The sequence below is a fragment of the Corvus hawaiiensis genome, chromosome 25 (genome assembly GCF_020740725.1).
Source record: "Corvus hawaiiensis isolate bCorHaw1 chromosome 25, bCorHaw1.pri.cur, whole genome shotgun sequence".
NCBI classification, from domain to species: domain Eukaryota; kingdom Metazoa; phylum Chordata; class Aves; order Passeriformes; family Corvidae; genus Corvus; species Corvus hawaiiensis.
Genome location: NC_063237.1, coordinates 652,103 through 665,619, shown reverse-complemented (window position 1 = coordinate 665,619; position 13,517 = coordinate 652,103). Strand labels below are relative to the sequence as shown.

General features: G+C 45.6%; 1 protein-coding gene across 1 annotated transcript in view; it reads left to right on the top strand.

The window, feature by feature from the left end:
• Positions 1–13,517, top strand: part of BARX2 (BARX homeobox 2) — a 33,035-nt gene that overhangs the window by 15,471 nt on the left and 4,047 nt on the right. The gene's annotated exons all lie outside the window — the stretch shown is intronic.

The following is a 13,517-nucleotide window of genomic DNA, read 5'->3' as shown; positions in this document are numbered from 1 at the left end:
TATTTTTGTTGGAAAAGCCACACAGTGCTGTTATTGAAGGAGTTCCCGTGGAAACACTGCTGCTTGCACAAGAGCAGGACACATGCATTGCTTCAAAATTAACATATATATTAATGGCACATTAAGGAATTTCATAATCGTATGACACAAAGAGAGTTCTCAGCACAGCGCTCATGCAATCTATTAATGGGCAATGTCTGCAGGGAGCTGGGAGCTAACAACACCCTGCCTCCCCACATGGCTGCTGCTGAGTCCTTTCCAGGCCATACAACTGGTGGGGTTGGTGTTATCTCCCTTGTTTTGCATGTGGGGAAAACAGAAGTCCAGTGGGGTTCAGGCAGTTGGCTGAGATTGAACATTAAGGCAGTGCCAGGGGTGGAAATATACTGGGCCTGAGGTCGTGTTTCCCCAAAATCTACACCTAAGTGAACAGAACTTCATTCTTTTGGTGCTTTATGGGACAGAGTAAAGTTGGTGAGAATGTGACAATATTCCCATCAGCCCAGAGCTGTTTCCTATGCTGGTGGGAATGATACCCCCACCCACGTGTGAAGGGAAGAAAGGGCTGTGTTGCTTTTTGCCTATTGACTTTTATGACTGGCATTGGAATGAGATTGGGAAGCCCCAGCGTCCCTGTGGAACACAGCAACACCACATTCCCCAGTGACAGGGGCTGTAGGGAACTCAGAGAAGAATCCATGGGTGATGAAACCAGAGGTGGGTGATAACCAAAGCTTTGACTCCAAATTTTAGATTGAGGGAGGGTTCTCCATCTGGATCCCTAAACTTCCCACTTGGATCCCTAAATTTCCCACCTGGATCCCTAAATCAGAGCGTTTCCAGGGGCATGTTTGTAGTTCTGGATTGGAGCTGTTTGGAACAGTTGTCCTGTTTAGAACAGTTGTAACATTTCTGCCCATAAGGGCATTAATTCACAATTAATGCTGAATTTGAGCACCGTAGAAACTTAATTCCATCCACTATGACTAATTAGGGCCTTACCTCCACCCAAAGTCCAATCTAAATTTGTCTGGAGATGTGGAAACCGTGTCTCCTTGGCTGACTTCCTATCAGAATGAAAAAAAATCACACAGATCAATGTTGGACATGAATGAGGGTTTGCATTTGGAGATCACTGAATCATGGAATTCCAGAATGGTTTGGGTTGGAATCTCATCCAGTTCCAGCCATGGGCAGGTATCATGGTATCCCGCAGTGGTGGGGAGGAGGAGAGAGATCCAGCAGGCAGGAATTGTGCAGCAAGATTGATTCATTTAATTATTTTACAACTCTTTTATAGACTTTTTTCTTCATAGTCTAATTGGACAAAGGATCAGCCACCCCTTGGGGTGATTGGCTAAAATCCTAAAACATCCACTGTCAAAATATTTTCCTACTGTACCATAAACAAAGCTCTGCAAGGTCGCAGGTGTTCATAGCTTATAGAACTCTGCTGATATCTTCTGTGAGAGAGAAAAGTATCCCACGAGACTGGAAAGAAGCAAGAGAAATTCTTACTAGCAGCATATTTGTATCCACAGGCAGGGACACCTTTCACTATCCCACGTTGCTCCAAACCCCATCCAACCTGGCTTTGGACACTTCCAGGGATGGGGCAGCCTCAGCTCCTCTGAGCAAGAGGAGGTCAGGACAGCTAGAGCTCACCAGCTGGAATTTCTGTCTCATCCTTCTGTCAGGGCTTTGCTATGGACAGCCTGGTATCTGGGAAAACGTTGTCATCACTTTTCTGGACCATACCTGGTTTCAAGCCTCCAACGTGCTTTGCAACTCTGAGGCTGACATTTTGCTCATGGAACTGCCTTTTCTGGATGTGTCCATTTGGGGACTGCCCATCCTTGAGACATTTTTCATCTTGTTTTTGAGATTAGATGAATTCCTGTAAGAGTGAAACTCACTTTGTGTTTCAGCTGAAAAATCCCAATACGCCACCGACCCTGGAATGAAGACACTGGGTCCTGGCTCCCATCAATCAGTTTGCTGGGAGACTGGGGTGTAACTGATGGGAGCATCCACCTCCCCACGTCCATATGGGACACTCACAGCTGCAGGAAGAGGTGGAGATGGAGCCATGACTGAGGGTTCTTACAACATCTTCAGCTCATGACTGACTTTATATAATACGGAGAGTCCTGAAGTCAAGGAAGCTGCTTTGGGAATGAAGTTGCCAGCGCTGGTTTTTATGTTGCAGAATGGCTGGCAGTGAAAAGTTTCTGTAACCTGGAAATCCAGCTGTGTATTTTCCCCCATGCAAAAAGTGAAAGCTTAGCTGTCCTCGATTCATTCTGTTTTGGTTAAGATTGGATCTGTGAGGTGACATGGGTGTGCTGTTACTTGATGTGAAGAGGATAAAAATAGCCATGCCCTGTGCTCATGGAAGCTGTGACATAATCAGCTTATTCAAACAAAAAGATCAGGTTTGGAGGAAATCCTCTTCCAGGGTGCTCTAGATTCTGTTAACAGGGTTTCAGCTTCCTGGAATAATACTGGGATGTGCATTTTGCTCGGCTTTGTTCCCTCTACGTGTCTCTCCTCCTTACCCCAGCCACCAGAGCTGGGTTAAGACCACTGATCTAATTGGCAACCACAAAGGACAGGCAGGCTGTGAACAAAACCTGCTCGTGTATCAGTTGCATCCTTCTAAATTGCATTGTTTGTGCAGCTGCTCAGCCAAATCATCCACAGAGTTTATTTTTGTCCATAGAGGAAACAGAGATGGGTTTTCTCTGTGTTAGGGCAGATGCAAGATCAAAGAATCATATATGCAGCTCAGAGAGACCAAGCTCTCTGCTGAATGTGTCCTGATGGGGGAAAAATTAATAATAAAGCAACCCTTGAGATTGTAAGCCACAGCTCTAAGAGGCAGAGGCTTTGCCTCTATGACAGGTCTGTTTCAGGTTAACACTGGTACTTGCTGAAGTCCCCCTTTCATTTCAGTTGGGAAGAAAAGAGAGAGATGTCTGTGTATTTTAAACACTGATCCACTATTCTCCTGAGAAGGAAAAAGCGTTTTCCAAAAGATCCATCAGGCAAAATTTACACAGTCTGGTGTTGAGAAACAATTGCACTCTCTTTCTTCCCATGTGTCACTCAGCAACATGTTTTAGAGGCTCGGGGCAGGAAGAGGTAGTGATATTTATGGCCAGCTTTCTGCTGGAGCTCACACAAGGGTGGGCTTGAGAAACCTGAAAAGTGCTTTTGTGTGCATGGCCAGTCAGCTGGCCAAGGCTGGTGTTTGCTTATGGATGCAGTGACAATAATTAACAGAGCAGGAAGTGAGGGACTGATTGATTTATGCACCCATGGCATTATGTGTTTGAACTTGGACAGAAACTGTGAAATCCTGAGAGAAGGCACAACCATTTGTCAGATGTGTGAGGATATAAGAATGGCCATAATGTGTTGGCCCAAGGTCCATACAGACTCAAAGCTTTGGCAGTGGCCAGGGAGAGATGCTCAGGGAGCAGAACAGAGCACAGGACAGGACTTACCCTTTTATCAAACTCCACCCTCTCAGCTAGGACGAGCTGTTTCTCCATCAAAGTCCAAATCTTGCTCCTTGACCAGTGACACCATCCAGACAGAGGAGTCGGTCTGGCCTCTCCCAGTGTCCCACTATGTCTGGTCATGTCTGTCATTGGTAAACTGTTGCAACTTAAGCTGAGACACCCTGAGAGTTTTGGCATCTCAGTGCCAATTTCCTCCTCCATCCCCAATAGCCAAGACCAGAAACTTCCTGTAAATCCACTCCTTAGAGCTGTTCCATTCTCTCATCCTTTGGCTGCTCCACTTGTGAAGTCTGGGTGCAGTGGGTGATGAGCTCTGGTGCTGACCCTTCTCAGTGATGGAGGGAACTCTTGGCTGAAGTATTTAACATGACTCCGTTCAAAAGAAAGAGTTACAAGCTGAAGTTGGCTTAGTGGAGCCGAAGTGTCCCTTGGTGCAGATCTGGGCAGGCAGCTGGTGGATTGTATCCCAGGAACTTCCCTGCACTGCAGGAGTGCTGTTGTTTATGGAGATGTGCTGGTGTTTCCTTCTCTGGGATTGATGTGGTCTGGGCTTAGAATTCCCTCTGAGTCCAAGCAATAAGGGTCTGGAATGGAGGTTCCCTTCCAAACCTGCCTTCCCTGGGGAGCTGTTTGCAGTCATGATGGCCTTGGGCCCATGTATCCAATAAATATTAGGGCAGATCTGCTTGTGTTCAGAGCACCTCCTTTCCCACTGAGTAGAATTTAAAGGAATCATTTGCTAAAGATGAGGAGTCTCAGACAGAGTTCCTTTTGCTTAGCCATTGACAATGAGCAGGGCCTCTCTGAGTCATGCTCAGTTTGGCTGAAGGGGGTGGGTTTGAGTCAACAGGGGCTCCCATCAAAAAGGCAGGTTGTCCTTTGAGTACGTGAAGCAGAATAATTCAAAGTACAGAAGTGGTGTCTGTTCTGATTCATTTTCTGCTGATGAAGCCACAGTGCCATTACATTTGCCACAACGAATTTCTTGAGTGCTGGCCAAATAGATTCTCTAAATGCTTCTTTAAAACAAAATAAATCTTCTTTATATATAAATTTTCCTCTTCACTGAGGATCTGACAAGGTCCTGGCACACTCCTCTGCTTCACTGACAGCCTGGAAGAAAGGCTGCTGTGTGCAAGGACAGCAGCCTATCACACCAGGTGGTGCTGGCTCGTGTCTTTCCAGCAACTGGGAATAAACTCAGCAGCTGGCCATTGTTATCCCATTGTTATCCCAGGATATCCCAGTGATCGCCCCAGGACACCACAGCCAGGCCTTCCCACTCCAGCTTCAAGGTGCATTACTACCTCCTCCCCCGCTGAACGCCCCTGAACAAAGCCAGTTTGTCAGAATGGTGATCACCAGCCCTGCCAGAAGATCCCTGGTGCCATCCTTCAGGGATCTGGCATTCCTGGAGACACTGATGCTCTAGGTGAGTTTTGGATTGTGTTTTTAAGATGGATAATTGCCCCACATCCAGCCCTGTCCAAGGCAGTGTTCCTGTGGCAACAGGGAGTGAGACAAGTCTTGTTCAGGGAGGCTCCCAGGCTTCTCAGCTGTTTAAGGCCAATTACTTACTTAAACATACAAAAAAGCACGATATGAATATCAACTATCATTAATAAGTAAGGATTAATTATTTTTCTGTTGGTTTTTGTGGAGACCTGCAGCATGCACGCCTTGCATCATTCAAACTTATTAATTGCTGTTACTATGGAGAAGTTATACAGCAACTGCTAATGGGGACAGACTTGAAAAGGAAAACCTGGATCCTACAGCTCCAAGAGCTGAGGAAATTTCCCCTGTGGCTTTGAAATTGGGCTGAACTCAGCCACAGCTCCAAGTGTCCCAGACCACAGGGAATGGAAGCTGGAGCTGTGTCCAGCGCCAGTCATCCCTGGGGAGTTGGACTGGGATTTGCAGAGTGGGAGATGCTTTGAGGGGGAGCATCTTTTAAGTCATCCTCTAGCAACATCAGTGTGTTTGTTTGCAACAGATTTAGCTAAAAACCTGCTCCCCCCAAAAAAGTGATTGAAGAGAAAAGGAACTGTTCTCTTAGGGAAGTTTAAACATGACTCCTGGATGAGCCCACATTTTCTCCCATCTGAAAATCTGAGGTCAAAAATTGCCATTTGATCAGATGCCAATTTTTTTGCCCACTCCCACTTGGCTCATATGGAGGTATGGACCCCTGAAGAACTGGCCTTCAGTCAGAATGCCTAAAAAAAGGTTCATTTTAGCTGTGCTAAAATTAGCTGCACTAATTTCCTTTTTTTTGTTTTATTTTCTGTTTTCTTTCTGTGGGCACATGCGGGTGAAATCCTGGCTCCACTGAAGCTGATGGGCATTTTGCCATGGACATCAGTTAGGTCTGGATTTTTTCACAATGAACAGAAGCCATTTGCTACACTTTTTGCTGTGTTGCTGAGTTGCATTTAATGTCTGCAAGACTCATGGTCCTTGTCAGATTAATAGAGTTACTGAAGTGGCAAAAGAGTCTGGTGTGAATGTACCTGCAGTCTTTGGTTGAGGAGCAGTTAAACTTTGCTCCAAGGAACCTCACTGGTGCTATTTTGGAGTACCAGCAGTGTCTGTTTGTATTCCAGCTCTGCACTTAAGATTTCAGGGTTGATTGCTCTGCTTTCCTGTAGCTTCCGTGACACAATTCCTATGGAAATTTTGTCTGTGTGCATTTGGGCTGAGTCTTGAAACTATTTCTGGAAGCTTTCAGAATGTCCCAGAAGTGCCCTTCGCCTCTGCTCTTATGCAGAGACTTAACAACTTTGGATACAACTGATTTCCACACGTATCCAAAGAAAGAGAGCAAGTAGAAAAAGAAACCAAACCAAAGACAATTCTCCTCTTCCAAAACAGGGCTAACTCTGTCACTGAGCTTTGAGGTGCTGGAGAAGAAGAATGGCAACAAAGAGCATTTTCAAGCACTCCCAGTTCCAGGATTTCCATTTAATGTCCAATAGTCACAGAAAAATCTGCTTATAGAGCTGAGCTCTGGCACTTGTAAAGGCTCAGAGGATTATCTGCAGGTTTTCCAGCTCTTCCAATACTGAAAGAGGTATAGGAAATGTAAAAGAGTATCTGAGGGTTGTCTTACAGAAAGACTGGAAAGGATGAGAAGAGAATCAATGCCTGAACTAGTTGATACAAAGGGTTTCTGACAAATTACCTGTCTCCACCTCTCTGGCCAAGCTTTGTTTCTAGGGGTGCTAGAAACATCTAATTCCATACTTAGGTACCACCTCTAGGCTCCATTGCCTTGCTCAGGGACAGCTTAGGGATGCTTTGTTGCTGTGGCTGGACTTCCAGCTCCGAAGGACCGTCTGTGCCAGTGTGTCCCAAGGGCTGCTCCGTGCACATACACGGACTCACGGCTGGGAAGTGCCAAGCTGCCAGCACAGTGATCACAGCCTCATTAGCCCACCTCTTCCCAGGCCATAATTGGCTCAGGAGCAGTCATCCCCTGGCATGGCTCTGCTGCTTCCCATTCTGGTGACAGTGGAGGGATCTGTTTCCACCATGCTGCATGGCAGAAACATCACCCAGGTCCTTTTTTAAACTTGGGATTCAAGTGCTCATGACAGTGCTCCTGTGGGCCAAGCATCTTGGAAAGGGCTGGATCAAGGATGTCTGGGACACATGGAAATTCCCCTCAACCCTCTCCTAAGCACTTGTTCCTGAGAGGATATGAATTTTTCTGATACGTGCACAGCCTGTTGCTGTTCTTCCCTTTCCTCCTGCCTTTATTTATGTCTGTCTCAGGGTGCTTGGTGGAGCACAGCACTGGTCTTGGGAAGAATCCAATGCCTTCTAATAACTTCTAATAGTTAATAAGGAAGAGTCTCCCATGTCTGGGGAACTTCTCAGTACCTAAGCCTGGTATAAATGGAGCAGAGAAGGTTTAAATCCAAAGTCACCAAAAATAGATGGGGTAAGGTCTAACCTGAGTGCAAGAATTGCTTTCCTGCACTCAGTGGGGTTTCTAATAGACAAGAGGGGTGCTGCAGGTCCATGTGCTGCCTGAGGAAGCTCAGCAGAGGTACACAGCCCTTGCACAAGGGTCAGGTTTTGTCTCTGGTCAGCTTTTGGCAGCTCTGGCAACCATGAGGCAAAGTAGCCCATTCTGACTGAGGGGATGTCCTGTGTCCTGCAGCACACTGTGAGTACCTGGATGTTGTCTTTAAGCACTTGGCACTTTAAGCACTTGTTTAAAGCACTTGGCTCCTGGGCCACAGTGAGTTCCTGGACTGTACCAGGTCCCTGCTCAGCTCTGGATGCGGTGGTAAAGTCCAGCTGAGATCCATGGTTGGAATTGGTATGGTTGGAAAAGCTCTGCTTTTTGGGATCTGTGGTGGAAAAGGTCAATGTAATGCCCTCCCCACTAAACAAACTGTGTGTAGTTGAACTAAAATTCTCAACATTTCCATGCTTCTTTTATTTTCCTTGCTCCACTCAGGGTTTGCTTATTCCTTTCAGTAGGCTGCCTCCTCCTTCAGCAAAATACAATTCTTTCCTAAATGAACTCAACTCCTTCTTGGTTCCCTTTGTTTTGACACTCAGGAGATGAGAGATTTATAGACCTTCCTGAGTCATAAATTCATTTTCTTTCATTATTTACCTTTCACTGCAGCCCATTCTGAGTGAGATTTCATTCTGCCTCTGAGCAGGGCTGTCCTGCCAAGAGGAGCTGATCCATAAATCTTTCCTTCCTCTTTCTTTCTTGCCTTCCAAAACAACATTTGGAAACTGAGTTTCCCTGGGAGGAAAACTGTTCTTCCATTGCCGGCAGTCAAACCGCACAATTAATTAGTGCTTTCCCTTTTCCTTCTATTCTGTGTCTGCTGGGCTTGAAATTAAGCCAGGGAGGAGGGAAGGAGGGGGTAAATAAGGGGAAAAGATTTGTTTGAAGTATTTATTTTTAATTACAACTTCTGCAAGGTGATCTGGTGCAGTGGTGGTGTATCCACTGTGTCTTACGTTGTGGTCAGAAGAAGTTTAAAGTAAGTTTCTTAGAAATGTCCCAGCAGATGAGCAGAGATGGCTTCAGGTTGGTCTTCTTGATGTAACATCTTCTTGGTCTTGCTGATGAAAACAAACGAGAAGAAAAATCTTTGGATGCATCAAATCATGATACATTTGTAGCAGAAATATTTGACATATAATTAGGAAACAGGAGTCCAGACTTCTCCCAGACCTGTGTGGCTTGAGTAAGCCAATTCATGCCAAGGTGGAGTGGGCAGTGCTTACTGCAGACCTGTTATTCACTGTACAGTGGCTGCCAACACTGATTTAAATAGCAAAGCAAAATGTTTTCAGATCATAGAAAATGCTCTGCAGATCCAGTATCTATTTTATTTTTAGCCCTTGGTTAGTTCTAGCAAGAGTGGCCAGATGTTTGCTTTCTGGGGTGGACAGAAATAAGAGCTTTCTTGCTGCTTGAGATTATTCAAATCCTTAGAAAAGAACTACAGGAAAAATTCTGTTGTTTAGGCAGCACTCCTTCAGTTGTGCATGGTATGAAATATGGAATTATGCTTCTCAAGTATTTGAGAAGTATTCAGCAGCAGAGTGAGGCTGAGACTACCCTAGGCTTTGAGGTGATTAAGATTATTCTAGTAGATAAAACTGGGACTTTTCTGTAGAAAGCCACATAGTAGGGGACCACTGTCCCTGTGAAGAGCAGTGAGATCTCCTGAGTCCTAAACCACTGGTGATTTCACCATTGGAGTGTGGGTCCTCTTGACAGTTTTAGATGGAAATAGTAAAATGCTTTAGGTGTGTTTCTGGGGTAGAAAATTCCTCATTTCCTGGCTTATGTGGGCAGCTTTTGGGTTTTCATGTGCAAAAGAGCAGTGGTTCAGAAAAGGTGCTCACACATCAGCACAGCACAGGTGAGAACGCATTCAGTGGAACCATTGTGAAAGGCAGGAATGGAAAAGAAAGAGCTCTTCACTCCCGTTCATCCCAATCTGGGAGACAGCGCATGTTCACAACAGTGCTGAGCAGACAAGAGCTGCTTGCCAACATTTAATTTGTTGAAGATCAGGAAATTATTCCATTATTACAATACCATGTCAGTCTAGAAGTACCTTTGAGCTCTGGGGGATGTGAAGTTTAGATCTTGCCTCAGATTTCGTGGTGTTTGGAAGGCAAGGCTTTATCAGGGTGAGAACTGTACGGATGGTTTAAGGGGAGTCGTCAGCAGTGTACCTAGAGACAATGGACTGGTTCAGCTTCAGCTGCTTTGAACTTTGGGACAACTAGATCTAGAGCAGGACAGTGAACTTGGGCTTTTTTCTCTGGGATCTGAAAGCTGACTTGTGCAATGCAGAGGTCAGTTATTTCTGGTTTGCTCTGCATGCAAGGGGCTGCTAAAGCACTGCCCCCTTTCTGACCCGTAGCTTTCCCCCCAAAATATCTGCAGCCTTGAACCCCATGCCTTTTCTAGATGCCATCCTTATTCCTTACTCCATGCCACAACCATCCTGTGTCCTCACCAAGCTGAGGGCACAAAGCTGAGCAGTCTTGTATAAGCTGGGCTGATCATGATGCTTTCATTACTTATGATGGTTTCTAAAAGCACTGTCACAACTGTTGGTGTCAAACCATAAGCAAAGGTTACTCTTACAAGCACAAATGATAAGCAAATACATGACACTTAGTGTCAACAGCCTCACAAATCTGTTCAGCACCTGGAGCTCGAATCAGCTTGGCAGTTGTGAACCACAACTTGTGCAGAAGCAGCACCGCGGTTTCAGAAGGGCTGTAAATAAATTTGTGTCCTGACGTGAGCACCAGAAATAAGCATGTGCTGAGCTTTTCTGACTGTTTGGTCAGGGCACAGCTGCTGGCTGCTGAACATTTTGGAAAATGTATCCCCTCATTCAGGTGCTCAGCACTTGAAAACACAGACCCAAACAACTCTGGTGTCATCTGCTTCTCTAATAACCACTGTTGTACCCTGCAAAAATAGCCAAGGCCTTGCTGCTGATCTGGGACAGCAGTTCCTTTAATCCTGATCTTACTTGACTGTAGATACAAAAATGCTGCTAGAAAGGATTTTCTTGCTATTTTCTAAGTCCTTGAGAGACTTTTCTCTCACAGAAGAAGTAGCAGAGTTCTGTAAACGACCAAGCCACCTGCAACCTTGAAAAGTCTTGTTTATAGTACAGTAGAAAAATATTTTGACAACGGATGTTTTAGGATTTTAGCCAATCACCCCAAGGGGTGGCTGATCCTTTGTCCAATTAGACAGTGAAGAAAAAAGTCTATAAAAGAGTTTGTAAAATAATTAAATAAATCAATCTTGCTGCTCAATTCCTGCCTGCTGGATCTTCTCTCTTCTCCTCCCTATGGCTGCGGGACACAGTGATATACCCTAGGGCCTAGGCCTGCAGTAATACTTGACTATTAGAAAAATAGCCTGAAGAGACTTTTCTCTGTTTGATGAAGGCAGATCTTAAGCTCTGGGACGATTGTAACCATCCTCCCCTGCCTTGAAACCGTCCCATGTGCTGCTGCCATGCCATACAGGAAAGCAAATATCCCTGGTTGCTCTGATATCAAATAACTTTGCTGACCTCCCTTGAAGAGAGTTCCCTGTAAAAATCCTTTCATCCAGAGGTTTCAGTCACTTGGAGTCTTGCAGGGGCTTCTGAGCTCTGGTGATGTATTATTCATGAGTAATTTTGTGCTTTATGGAGAGCCCTGCTGGAAATATCTGGAGGTACAAAAGTACTGATTAACCAGTGCTCTGGTGCCAAAAGCTACCCATGAGCGAGGGCAGGAATGGGCTATGGGATAAGGCTTGGAGGATGAACCTGTAGAGGAGCAGGAGCTCTGTTATGGGCAGGTTTGAACCAGGACCGATAGCAGCGGGATAAGGGGAGGGAATAAGACTGGACCCACTCCTTTCTGGAGTAAGCTTATGGACTAAGAACGGGTATCAGTTTTCAGTCTCCTCATGCAGAACAGGGTGGAACTGGGATCCAAGAAGCCTCTCGGAGCCTGAGTGACCAAGAGCAGTTGTGTACAGGGGCTGAGTCCCAGGACTGCTGCAAACGAAGACATCAACACATGAACTCATGGCTCACCCAGGAACACCTCTGATGGTGGAGGTGGCCTCAGTGTTCCTGCATAGGACTCTAAAAATGGAGGGACCCTTCGAGGAGGCAAGAGAGGATGATTTTTGGACAAATTTGGCTGAAAGAGAAGAAATCATCTGTTCTACGGGTGGGTCAGCAAGTTTTTGTTATCCCACAGTGTCAGAAATTAACAGTGGTGGGTTGACAAGGAGGACATAGGCTGTGGGAGCAGCATCTGCTTTACCTTCTGTGTAGCTGGGTGGTGTCAGAGGGTGCATAAATACCAGCACAGATTTAGTGTGTAAAGCAAAGGACAGCACACTCTGTCCTAATTTATGATCTTTGAGCAGCCACTGAAGTTGTACATCAAGGCAGAATTTCCACCAGGTTACTCGGTGGTGCTGTAGATCAGCAGAGTCTTCAGCTGGAAAAAATCCACAGAAAGGAAAGGTAGCTAAAGCTTGACACAAGCTAAAGGTTGGCTTGGCAATTCTGATCTCATCTCTCAAGTGCTTTCTTGGTGGTTTAAGTGGACAGCTTTACATTTAATGGCAATATTTTGATTTTTAGTGTTGCAGAGTTGTGGAGGAGAAAGCAAGTCTGAAGCCCCGGTCTGCCTAAACCCCAGTCTGTAGTCACAGCTGTCCTTACATCCCAGTCTGTTGGGATTTGGGGTTTTGACAATAGTTTTCCAAGCTTGCTTTGTAAGTGGCTGGATTTTGTACGACTTGCTGTGGTTGAGGAGAGAAGCGACGATCAACAACCTTTGTAGTTCTTTGCTGTACCTTGGGCACCAGAGCTCACCTAGGGCCTGGTTCCTGTGATCCCAACCCTACACTTGGGGAGAGGGCTGAGGAATACAGGTCACCAGCAGGCCAACCTGGCAACTCCTTTCTTCCACTGTGCAGTTACTCACCCCAACACACTCATTGAGGTCTAGAGATCATTATTTTCATTAGTGGTGATTCATGTGAAGGGTTTCTCAATCAGGCCTGCTGGTGTAATATGTTCCTTTCTACGGTACCGTTTATCTAAAGATCTCCGAATACTTTGTGTACATTAAATTTTAATCCATGTTTTACCACCAGTGATGTAGGCAAGGAGGATTGCTTCCATATTGCAAATGAGGTAAACTGAGGTACAGAGCAAGCGACTTGCCCCAGATTCTGCAGGTTGTGTATCTCATCTTACAGTGAGTTTATGTTTCTCGTATGTAGCTCAATTTCCCTGCCCAAACTTTAAAGGAACATTCGATTTCCTGGGGCTAAGGCTGAGCAGGAATTTGCTATAGCTGTAAATCAGAAGGCCTGATGTGAATCAGAACTTCCTCTAGTGTTTGGGAATATTTGGATTTGTCATCCCAGAACAGCCCTGACCTGAAAGGATTGGAGCAGAACTGGTTTGTTTTTAGGGCTGGTATCAACTGGTTGTGTAAGATGCAAAGTTCAGTCAGTGAAGAACTCTTGGGATCTATGCATCCTCATCTTCCTGCATGGTCAGCGGGATCAGTGTGAGCAATGGAGGATGAAAGTGGTTCTGATGCAGTGGCCTGTTAGGGGATGGGATGAATTGGACTGAACTGGACTCTGTTGTCTGTTACCTGCAAGGAGAGGGGAGGTGACTGTCTCAAGTGAGCCCTGTCCTAGTTTCCCCAGGGAAACAAAGTTGGGAACAGAATGGGGATAGATTTCATCTTCTGCTTGGAGTCTAATCTCCTGCAGTAATTAGACAGATGATTTCAATGGTGTGTGCTATAATAGCTCCTAAAAAAGGAGTGGAAAGGCAGTCCTTCCTTTTCCTGTCCTAGGGTTAGGGTCAGGGTCAGGATCAGGATCAGGGTTAGGGTTCCCCAGCCCAAGGGAAGCTACGCAATTTGGGAGAAGGTAGCAGG